The sequence below is a fragment of the Ananas comosus genome, unplaced genomic scaffold, assembly GCF_001540865.1.
Source record: "Ananas comosus cultivar F153 unplaced genomic scaffold, ASM154086v1, whole genome shotgun sequence".
Classification (NCBI taxonomy): Eukaryota; Viridiplantae; Streptophyta; class Magnoliopsida; order Poales; family Bromeliaceae; genus Ananas; species Ananas comosus.
Window position 1 is genome coordinate 1 of NW_017890966.1, and position 10,802 is coordinate 10,802.

Below are 10,802 nucleotides of genomic sequence, written 5' to 3' on the forward strand. Positions count from 1 at the left end.
AACTTGTTCTAACCTTATAGAACATGTAGGATTGAGTCACACATCACTCCACACACTCGAACTCCGAAATTTGCAGAAGTCCAGTGTATTACATTCACCCCTCCTAAAAAGAAGTTTCGTCCGCGAAACTTGTAAACACTTACCTCAAGATTCCGTCGAGAAAAGGTGGGGATAGTGCTCTAACATCGCACTCTCCAGTTCCCAAGTGGCTTCCCGTTCATCATGATTGCTCCAAAGGATCTTTACATAGGGGATCTCGCGGTTTCGAAGCCGTTTTACTTCTCGAGCTAGTATCCTCACTGGATGCTCCTCGAAGCTCAAATCTTCTTGTAAATCCACTGGAGTACTCTCCAATACGTGAGTTGGATCAAAAACATACTTCCGCAGTGTAGATACATGAAATACATTATGCACTCCTGACAGATTCGGCGGCAACGCAAGCCGATAAGCTACGGGGCCTACCCGCTCCAACACTTCGTAGGGTCCAATGAACCGAGGACTCAACTTTCCTCGAATGCCAAATCTCTTAACTCCTTTCGTCGGGGAAACCTTTAGGAATACATGATCGCCAACTTGAAATTCCAGTTCTCGCCGACGTTTATCCGCATAACTCTTTTGTCGACTTTGGGCTGTCAATAGACGTTTTCGCGCAAGTCGAACTTTAGCTTCAGCCTCTTGTAATATGTCTGGACCCAACACCAATCTTTCACCCACTTCACTCCAATGAAGTGGTGATCTACACTTTCTACCATAAAGGGCTTCAAGCGGTGTCATCTGAATACTTGCTTCATAACTATTGTTATAAGCAAATTCAGCCATAGGCAAGAACTGTGGCCAACTGCCCTGATAATCAATCACACAGGCCCGCAACATATCCTCAAGGGTTTGGATAGTACGCTCAGACTGCCCATCACTCTGGGGGTGGAAAGCAGTACTAAAATCCAGTCGGGTACCCATAGCCTCCTGTAAGCTCCTCCAAAAATGTGAAACAAAGCAGGTATCTCGATCTGAAACAATAGAAGCAGGTACTCCGTGTAATCGCACAATTTCATCAAGATACACTTGTGCGAGTCTTTCCCCCAACCACACTGTATGAATTGGAATAAAGTGGGCAGATTTAGTCAATCGATCAACAATTACCCAAATGGCATCGTGACCTGCCTGTGAGCGAGGTAATCCAACGATGAAATTCATAGTGATCCTCTCCCACTTCCATACTGGTAGGGGTAAGCTCTGAAGTTTCCCCGCAGGAAGTCGATGTTCAGCTTTAACCTGCTGACACGTTAAGCACTTAGCCACGAAGTCCGCAACTTCCTTTTTCATTCCAGGCCACCAGTAAGTTAACTTCAAATCCTTATACATTTTCGTACTCCCCGGGTGTACAGTATACGGCGCCCGATGTGCTTTTGCTAGAATCTCTTCTTTAATACCAGAATCGGCCGGTATACAGAGCCTATCACCGAATTTCAATAATCCCTGATCATCTACTCGAAAATCACAATCATGATCAACAGTGATCTTATCTCGAATCTTCTGCAGGAATTCATCTTGAGTTTTCTTTTCCTTAATTCGCTCGATCAGGGTAGGTTGCACCACTAATGACATAAGCCTCCAAGGCGTATCAGGAGCTACAACTTCCAAATTCAATTGCTCCATTTCCTTTATCAACAGTGGTTGCATTATTATCGACATCGCCAAATTTTCCGTCGATTTTCGACTTAGAGCATCTGCTACGACATTTGCTTTTCCAGGGTGATAGAGGATGGTCAAATCATAATCCTTGAGTAACTCCAACCATCTACGTTGCCTCAAGTTTAATTCCTTCTGTGTAAACAGATATTTTAAGCTTTTATGATCTGTATAAACTTCACAACGCTCGCCGTAGAGGTAGTGGCGCCAAAGCTTTAAAGCAAATACCACAGCTGCTAACTCAAGATCATGTGTAGGGTAGTTCTTTTCATAATCCTTTAATTGGCGAGAAGCATAAGCAATTACTCTGCCATTCTGCATTAGAACACACCATAATCCATTCAGTGATGCATCACTGTAAATCACATAATCTACTCCAGTAACAGGCAAAGCCAGAATCGGGGCGGTGGTCAATCGTTCCTTCAGCTCTTGAAAGCTTCTTTCGCAGGCTTCATTCCATAGGAATTTAGCTCCTTTATGTGTGAGTCGAGTGAGAGGAGTAGACATCTTCGCAAATCCTTCTACAAATCTTCGGTAGTATCCCGCCAAACCAAGGAAACTCCGAATTTCTGTGACACTGGTCGGCCTAGGCCAATCTTTAATCGCTTCAATCTTCTTGGGATCCACAGCTATCCCAGTTTCTGAAATCACATGGCCCAGAAATGCCACTTCTCGAAGCCAAAATTCGCATTTCTTTAACTTTGCAAACAGTTTCTCCTCTCGAAGTACTTGTAACACCACTCTCAAATGGTCTTCATGCTCCTTGTCACTTCGAGAATATATCAAGATGTCATCAATAAACACTACCACAAATCTGTCCAAATAGGGCTTAAAGACACGGTTCATTAAATCCATAAAGGCTGCTGGGGCATTAGTCAATCCAAACGGCATGACTGTAAATTCATAATGCCCATACCGTGTTCTAAAAGCAGTCTTAGAAACATCTTCAGGCTTAATCTTGAGCTGATGATAGCCCGATTGCAAATCGATTTTGGAGTATACTTTCGATCCTTGCAGCTGATCGAATAAGTCATCAATTCTGGGCAATGGATATTTATTCTTGATTGTGACTTTGTTGATTTCTCGATAATCCACGCACAATCGAAGAGATCCATCTTTCTTCTTGACAAATAACACCGGTGCTCCCCAAGGCGATACACTCGGTCGAATAAATCCTTTGTCTAAAAGATCTTGTAATTGTGCCTTCAGCTCTTTTAACTCAGCGGGTGCCATTCTATAGGGTGCTTTAGAAATAGGAGTTGTCCCAGGGACAAGATCAATCACAAACTCCACTTCCCTATCAGGTGGCATGCCCGGCAACTCAGCTGGAAACACATCCCCGAATTCTCGCACAACTGGAATATCATCAATCTTGACGGTTTTTCCGTCACTCATAGAAATGCTAGCCAAGTAGGCTACACAACCCCTCCGAATCAACTGTCGTGCTCGCGAAGAGCTAATGGTCATTGCGAACAATGAACTCTGGCACCCTTTATAAACAAACTCCTGCTGACCCGGTTCCCGAAAGGTCACCGTTCTGTTCGTGCAATCTATGGTGGCATAATACTGTGTCAACCAATCCATACCCAATACTACATCAAACTCACCTAGTTTGTGTAGTGCCAGTAAATCCACTGGCATGATCCAGTCGCCTACCCTAACTGGGCAGCGAGGGCAAAACTCACGAACATCAAGGGTATGGTCAGGTACAATCACTCGTCCCAGATGCAAAGTAGGTGCTAAAGAAATGCTATACAACTCGGCGAACTGCCGATCAATAAAAGAATGCGATGCACCAGTATCAAATAATGCACGAACACGAATATCATAAAGCATAATGATACCTGCTACGACCTCCTGTGCTGCAGCGGCGCCCTCGGTCTGGGCGGCATACATCCGCCCACTCGAACCCTGCTGCGAACTCTCCGACTGCCGCTGTCCTGATGGTCGCCTAGACTGATAGGGTGCGGTCGGGGTCCCCTGGCTCGGAGCTGAAGATGCAGGTGCAGTCGCTAATGAGGGTGCCGGCAAAGAACCTCTCGGGCACTCTGAGCGAAAGTGGCCCTCCTGGCCGCAAAGAAAGCACCGGCCCCCACGCTGTGGACACTGTGGCGGTACGTGAGGCCCACCACAGATAACACAACGCGGTGGTCGACGACGCTCGGGTGCTCCACGGGGTGCTGAAGAACCTCGACCCCTCGACTGTCCTGACTGTCCCCTCGGATACTTTGGCGGTCTCCGGAAGGACTGCTGACCACTGCTCTCGACTGCTGGCCTCTTTCCTTTGCTTCTATCCACAACGTCTCTTTTTTTCATTATCTCTGCCCCCTTCTCAACAATCAAGGCCCGGTTCACTACATCCCTGTAAGTAGATAGGTTTGACGCCTGGACCAATCGAAAAATCGCAGGTCGCAAACCCACCTCAAATATGCGAGCCTTGTCCTCATCATTTCGAACGACAAAAGGAACACAGTGCAGTAATCGAGAGAACTCTCGCTCGTACTCAGCCACTGTCCTGTCCCCCTGTCTCAAGTTTCTCAAATCCCTTTCCATCTGCCTCTTTACACTCTGAGGAAAATAGGTCGTCAACAACAATTCCTTGAACCTGTTCCACGTAATAGCGGACAAATCAGTACGGGGATCCTTACGAATGTCCACCCACCATCTGTAAGCCTCGCCGTCAAGGTGGTGCGTCGTAAACCAAACTCGATATCGCTCCTCGACGAATGTATCATAGAATAGCTTTTCCATGTGCATCAACCATTTCTCGACCACCCAGTGATCTGCTTTCTCCCCGTCAAAGACACGAGGGTTGCAGCGACGGAATTCATTCAGTTGTTCTATCATTCGCTCTCGCTCCTCGACCCCCACCATCTCGGGTAACACTGTCCCTGATGCTGCTACAGGTACTGGTGGTGGTACTACTGTCTCCTGTCGGGTCTCTGCCCTCGGAGCTACTGGGGGTGTGTCAAGTACAGGTGACTGTGCTCTCACTGTCGCATCCCTGTCCGGTACTGTAGGTATAGGATCCGGAATCTCCCTGTCAGTCGTTTGTCGCAGTAGTAAATCCTCTAACCTCTTCATCCTGTCCTCCTACCGACACGCGGCATCCATCTGCTGTCGCGCGGCCGCAGCCTGCTGAGCAACCAAATATGTCAGCTTCGTGAGCTGATCCTGCAACTCATGGATCCCACTAGATCCCGAAGTAACAGAAGTCCCCACTTCCTCTGCATCCGCCGCCTCAGCTGCCCCGGCGGCTTGCGAACGAGTCAACGGTATCTTAAGCTGCAGCACAAAAACAAACATAGGTCAATAAACCCTATACTATTGAAACCTCATTGAGGATATAAACTAGCTAATGAAGCGAAAGTAATGAAATGTATCGCGTACTAACTTCCGATGTCACGTTGTCGGCCGCCAACGTGACCCTCTGCAAAGTTAGTACTTGCACATCCCGATCAAACTCCTACTATTCGGAGTTTATAAGTACCCAATCAAAGTACTTTCGCTAACAACAACCTCAACTAGACATCGTCTCTCACGAGCCTATCCTTATAGTCCAACCAGCCTAAGGTTTGCTAGGTCTACTAAGACTCAACCCTAGGCTCTGATACCACTATAATCTGTCACGCCCGGGTACCAGCGGAAGCATATCCGGCACGTGCACAGACCCGCCATACACCTGCAGTATATAAAGCGTCTACAAAGAAAGCAAGTTGATAGGAAGTAAAACAAGAGAGAGTCCTATCCTGATACCAGAGCAATGTATAAGACGATGTACTATCAGTAATTGAACAAAGAGTATACAATCCAAAATCTCAGCAAAAGGAGAAGAAGTATAAACTATAACATCTGGATCTACAACTCATATACAACACAGGGTACACAAAAACATCTGTACAAAGGTAGTCACTCTATACAATGGACATCACCCTCGGCCGTAGCCCGAGTAGCAAGGTGATCGACTAGCACGCTCCTAGCAAAGTCTAGCTAGACGCGACTCCCTTGCCACGATCCCTAGCCTCTCCTGTAGATGGCTCTGTAAAAACAACCATAAAAAGGGCGTGAGAACTATTAACAATAGTTCCCAGTGGGTAAGCCGCCAGCCTCGGCGAATTACACCACTAGGCTCATAATATACTGAAAGTGAGTAAAAGTGATAATTGCATGATTTAGAAAAAAATGCAGTGCTAACTGGTAACAGGCATGTATTCAACATGTAGACATGATTTCTGCAGTAATGAATCAACGGAATAATAAAAGTATCGCAACTACTATAAACATGAACATAAACATAATCATAGAAGTGTANCGAATTACACCACTAGGCTCATAATGTACTGAAAGTGAGTAAAAGTGATAATTGCATGATTTAGAAAAAAATGCAGTGCTAACTGGTAACAGGCATGTATTCAACATGTAGACATGATTTCTGCAGTAATGAATCAACGGAATAATAAAAGTATCGCAACTACTATAAACATGAACATAAACATAATCATAGAAGTGTAAGTACTACTGTACACTACAACTGATACTCATTCATTACTATCATTATCATTTTCACTTTCATTTTCATTCACTAGGACCTACTCAAGGTAGTCCAGCTTGCGCCGCGCCTAATGGCCCCATGGTAGTATACACTCCCCACGGCAATCTACTTCGGCACCCAATCCCGCACAGGCGAGCAACTGTCGCGTAGGCCAACTCCGGAGTGCCGGCTTGTAGGGAGCTACCCTCACAAGCGTGTGCGAATGAGCACGATGGCAAGCAAGCAAAGTCCATTGTCCACATGTCTCAATTTTCATATTTTCATTTGCAAAGTTCTTACCTTCGATCCTCTGATCAGAATTTCAATACACAAATAGTAACAAGAACTAGTATCCACTAGATTGTAAACATGTAAGGGTAATGCTAAATCACATGGCATTATAATCTTTTCACTATTATGGCACTATCAACATAGTCATAGTTCTCTACTTTAGAGTCAAGAGCATGTCATTGTTCTCTACTTTATAAGTGCATCCTACACTTGTTCATAAGTCATTCAACTGAATTGAATATGAATATAAATACTTTTATGCATATATGTTCTGTACTTTACAGAGATTTCATTCTACTTAAGCATTAAATATCACGATGATATGTTTCCAATTCTCTATCAATCACATATGCACTCAATGCACTTATGCGATCATTCTATTCTATAGATACATATAGAACATAGGAGAGCTCCACTTGCTCTGGTTAGGTCCGACCGACTTAGTACTAGGCTCCAATAGTCACAAGAAGTCCCAAGGATCAGCTCCACTAGGTCGCAATCCTGCTGAACACGAAGCATACATATCGTATCAAAATTACGATCGAAATGTCCAATTTCGGCGCAATTACACTTCGTACATTGTAATAGTTGAAATCCCTGTTTTGGCTCAATAAATACCTCAAATTAAGCTTCCAAAATCCCTCACGTATCAGCCGGAGGTAATTCGAAGGTCCGTTGCAAGCCCGCTGCAACCTATTTCCAAAACGGCAACAAAGTCGTCAATTGCTAACAATATAGTCAGAATCATGCGAATTCAGTGTTCTAACTGAAATTCCTACTTACCTCAGGTTAGAACACTTCTAGAACACTTCGAGACAGTCCCCAAGGTCATCCAATTAGCTCAAAATGGTTCGAAACCCTGCTGCGAAGGAATCATACGAAACTGCGTCAATAAACCGCGTATAGTTCCGAAATTGAGTTATAACTCACTACTTATCCTTCATAAGCTTTAAAGCAGCATATCTCTGAGTTTAGATGGATAATTAGTAGCCAAAAGAACCCTTCTTTACTGCTGAAAACAACTTCTAGCTCAGTTGGAAGCAACGAAACGAAAAGGCGTCCAAAATCAATGCTAAATCGGAAACTAGAGAGAAATCAAGTTGAGTACCTCTCTAAAGCTGAGATTCAGCCTTTCCTGGTGATAACCTCACAAGAAACACAGCAAAACTCCTTCTCCCCACGTGCCAAAGACTTCCCTTGAGTCCTCCTATCAGCAAGCAACGAGCGCGGCGCGAAAACGGCGCGAATCGGCGGCTTTTCTCTAGAGAGAGAAAAACCCTAGAGAGAGAGAAAGAGAGAAGGTGGAAGACTCTCTCCTGAGCTCCAGCAACTTCTGAAGAGGTCCAGGGGTCGAGCTGGGAGGATAGGGATGAGTAAAGGATGTGAAAAGACCAAAACAACCCTGCTGCCACGCAGCTGCAGCTGCTGCTGCTTGCTGTACCGGTACAGCATTAGGCTTGTACCGGTACACCAATGCAGAAAATGCAAATTTCACAATTGCAATGCACTTTCTCACTTGTAGCTTTCCAAGCATCCTCTAACTTGCTCAAAAACTTGTTCTAACCTTTTAGAACATGTAGAAGAGTTCCACACATCATTCCTCACACTCGAATTTCGCAATTTGGAAAAATTCAGTGTATTACAAAATCTGTCACTGCGTACCGTACACGGGCCCGCGTACCGGTACACCTCCCACGAAAACGCCAAACCCGAGCCTCGGGTTGGCTCAAAACTGTCTGTGTACCGGTACACCATCGGCCCTGTACCGGTACAGCCATCAACCCTGTACCGGTACCACCATCAACCCTGCACCGGTACACTGCCTGCTGAAGGCTACTCGAGAGCTGACCAAAAATCCGACTTTTCGGGTTTTGGTGCTAAGCTTTAAACCTCATTTCTCGGGATTCGAACCATAGGTCGGAATACTATCTACGACCCTCCACAAAGTGTGGAAAAGCTCGGAATACCAATCAAACACTCGTACCTCGTAATTTGTAAAGGTCCAGTGTGTTACACTTATAATGTTTCTTTTCTCTCTCTCTCTCTTTTTTTTTTCCCCCTTTTAGCTTTCTACGTAGGTGTTGCTTCTTTTGCTGTTGCTTTTACCACTTATTTTGCTTCAAAACCAAGTACGTATCCTGAATACTTTTCTTACGTTATGTCCGTTTAATAGTTATATACTTTTAAAAAATTCGTATTGCTTGGGTTGTGTTGGCATTTGGTTAAATCGAATCGGATGTGCCCATGATTGGGCTCGATCTGACAGTTATTACGTTATCTAATTGGATTAGGATTAATCTCGCTTTTAAATTGGAAAGCTAATTAGAGATAAATCCTAATCATATTAGGATAACAATTAATAACCGATTTGGTCTTATCTCTTATGCTATTAGGATTTTGGAACCCTTATAAATATATGGGTGATTCCACATAAGACTCACTGGTGACTTAGAATTAGATCTTCGAGATGCTAGTGGCTATACCATGTTAGAGACATGAGGGTTGGATACTTGAGCCATCGACTACGCTTGTTTGCCATTTGTGCTCATTCGCACATGCTTGTGAGGGTCGCTCCCTACAAGCCAGCACTCCGGAGTTAGCCTACGCGACCTATGTTCGCTCGTGCGGTATTGAGAAGCCTACGGGGTAGAGTGGGACAGACACATTCCAAGAGTAGGGATGTTGGGCTACCACAGGCACTTAGGCGGCACAAGCTGGACTACCTTGGGTAGGTCCTTAAATTGGAAATGGAATTCGACACGGTGTTGAATATGAACAATCAGTACTAGATAGGATTAGTAGTTGGATTACTTGGACATGCTTATGATATAGCCTTGGTACATTTAGTATACTTGCCGGTTTCATTATTGCATCGTATTTGCACTATATGCTCTCGCGGACTCAACTCCAATACACTTTTTGTGTTTTGGATAACTTTAGCTTTCCCGAAGGATACTCACTCGACAATTAGCCAATCCTGGATGAAGTACAACTCTCGGATTTCGAGAATTCACTTCCGTACAGCAAAGATGCAAATGCTAACAATTTCTTAATTCAATTTGCGAAAATAACTCGACCAAATCAAAATAATTAAAATTTGATAGAGATGTCACTTAGAAAAGTGAAGGATCAATTTTTTTCACTTAATGTGTTTCACTTAGCTTTTCTGGGTTGGGAACTATGAGATCTCTAGTTGTGCAATTTCAAAGATATGCATGTGTGCTTTACATGTATGCTTGATTGTTTTTTGATTATAGCTGAATGATGAATAAGGTTGCTTGAATGAGTAGGTCTTGTGATTTTGTATCCAATAAAATAATAGAAAATTAGAGAATATTCTGAAAACCTGTGGAGTCATCTTCTTCTTTAAAATACAGACTTCGTATGTTTCCCATGCAAACTCTAATTAAAGGGCACATAGCATACAACCTGTAAAACGCAGCGGCTGAAGATGCTCTCGAGGACCGGTCCCTGGCGGGGAGAGACTGGTCCCCGAGGCTGGTGGTTGCTAGGGATCTTTGATGCAACCGGTCCCTGGCTGAGGGGACTGGTCCCCGTGTGCGACGCCAGCGAGAGAAGGCCAAAATCTGCTAAGTTCTGAAAATCGAGCTCTCGGAGACCGGTCTCTAAGGCGAGAACTGGTCTCCCGAGGACCGGTCTCCCGGGGAGAGACCGGTTCCAGAACGCGAAAAGGCCTTCTGACCGCCAGGGCTGCTCTCGGGGACAGGTCTCCCTGACGAGGGACCGGTCCCTCTGGGCACAGAATGCCCAGTGACGGCTGTGTGCAGGGTGAAAAATTGAGGGGCTAAAATAGATTTTGTTACAATAGAAGGGTATGTAGGCCCTCTCTGTAACACACTGAACCGTCGCAATTAGTGAGGTTTGAGTGTTGGATTTGTGTTCCAAACTTTTCCACACTTCGTGGAGGGTCGTGGACAGTGTTCCGACCTATGGTTCGAGTCCCGAGAATTGTGGTTTAAAACCTTGCGTCAAAATCCAAAAAGTTGGATTTTTGGCTAGCTCTCGGGTAGCCTTCAGAGGGCAGTGTACCGGTACGAGCTTGATGGCTGTACCGGTATGCGGTGATGGTTGTACCGGTACGCGGGCCCGTGTACTTGTACACAGGCTATTTCCCAGCAAGCCCGAGGCTCGGGTTGGCTTTTCGTGGGTGGTGTACCGGTACACAAACCAGTGTACTGGTACACAGTGCAGTCTGGGCAGTGTTTGGGCAGGGGGGTGTTTGCAATTATTACAACACCTATATTACTACCCCCAGCTCTTTTGAGCCCTA

The 10,802-nt window shown here is 45.0% G+C and overlaps 1 long non-coding RNA gene across 1 annotated transcript; it reads right to left on the reverse strand.

The window, feature by feature from the left end:
- Nucleotides 1-7,135: 7,135 nt before the first annotated feature.
- On the reverse strand, nt 7,136-7,803 carry LOC109704481. The gene is made up of 3 exons (XR_002214394.1): nt 7,620-7,803; nt 7,295-7,370; nt 7,136-7,204 (listed from the first exon to the last, which is right to left on the reverse strand). It is a non-coding gene; the product is annotated as an uncharacterized LOC109704481 (long non-coding RNA).
- Nucleotides 7,804-10,802: the final 2,999 nt, after the last annotated feature.